Source organism: Phalaenopsis equestris, unplaced genomic scaffold, assembly GCF_001263595.1.
Source record: "Phalaenopsis equestris unplaced genomic scaffold, ASM126359v1 Scaffold000721, whole genome shotgun sequence".
Taxonomy (NCBI): Eukaryota; Viridiplantae; Streptophyta; class Magnoliopsida; order Asparagales; family Orchidaceae; genus Phalaenopsis; species Phalaenopsis equestris.
The window spans coordinates 55848-57549 of record NW_018165161.1 but is presented as its reverse complement, the minus strand read 5'-3'; positions in this window follow the sequence as shown (position 1 = coordinate 57549).

The following is a 1702-nucleotide window of genomic DNA, read 5'->3' as shown; positions in this document are numbered from 1 at the left end:
ATCATCTGATACACCATCATATTTAAATGTAGCACACAATTCTAGAAAATTGGCAAGATGTAAATTTGGATCTTCAGTTGATATCATTTAGATAATAGCAGATTTAAGCTCAAATGAATTAACCACTATAGCGGGTTTTTGAATACTACAATGAAGTTCATCCACCGTAGGGTTTGCATAATCTCTTAAAGGTCTAAACTCTTCATCATTTTGATTATTTTAATTTGTCATTTCATGAAGTTTTTCAGTAATTTTTATTTTTTTAATTTTTTTAATTGTTCTTTCTAATTCAAAATCGTAAAGCACAAGACCTGTGGAACCTGAACTACACATATATTACTATAAAACACATAAAATAAAAATAACAATAACAATAAAAATAAAAACACACAAAAAAGAACTTAATATAAAAAAACACTACAATATTCCTATAATAAATCTTAAAGTTTAAATAAGACTTTATAAAAATAGAAATTTTTGTTTTCTAAAAACTTTTCTCTTTTTTCTTATTTTCAAAATTTTTAATCTCCAACAACAGGGCCAAAAACTTGATCTCGACTTTCTATATAGATGTAAAATGCGATGTATGTGATTATATGCATAATTTCCTTAATAATTATTCTTAATTTGCAACAAAGCCAAAAACTTGATCCAAAGGAAAAGCTAGGTCAGTTTTCTACTATGAAACAAATAAGAATACAGTTATAATAATTAAATATGGGATACTACGCATGTATATGTATCGTTATAAAGTAATATAAGATTTTTTTTAGTAAGCCGCAAATATCGAACCCACAGGGAAGACTGCAATATGTACTTTTAAAATATAGAAAATTTAGATGATGAAAATCTACTTTGCAAAATATTCTTACTTAAACTTAAGATGTTATAATAGGAATGAAAATTTGAATTCTTTTTTTAATTTTTGATTTGTGAAAATAAAGTAAGCAACTAATTAACTTAACTAAATATTTGCAAGATGAAGGTAATATAAATAAAATATTTTTTTTCTTTTCATGAATCAGTAATAAGTATAGAAATTCTATTGTAGAAGTATACTAAATGTATTGTGTCAAATAGAAACAATAATATTCCTTACCCCTGCTAAAGATGTTATATAGAACATTGGCTAATCTATAGTTTGAATACTCTTAAAACTGATTAGGTAGGAAGTCAGGTTAGGTAGGAAAGATACTAACTCTCACTCTAAAGTTCCCTCTTCTCCCTTCACCTGGGAGCTAACATCTTGTATCAAAACCTAAAACTATAAATCAAATTGGGGGTTCTAGTCTGTCACTATAAAGTCCTTTAATTCTGCACCCTTCAAAAGTTTATTTCCCTATTTATTTGCACTCAACCTCATGAACTACATTCTCATCCATGAAATCAATATATAATTCTAACCATTTGTTGATTGAGAATATACTATCTTGGATCTTACATGTTCTCACAACAGTTATTAACATCTTAATTGGTCAAATCAAGAAGTAAATGAAGTAGAAGGTTTCAAATCATCACAACTTCTTTCAATATTGAAGTCTAATACTTCACACAACTTCTCTTTAAATACTTAATCATTTATCATTTTAAGGAAAAAGATAATGAAAACTACTCAGAATCTATGGAGAAAAAACAACCACACATGAGTTTAAAAAAAGAAATCATGCACACAAACAAGAAATCTAAATTAAAACCAAGTGTA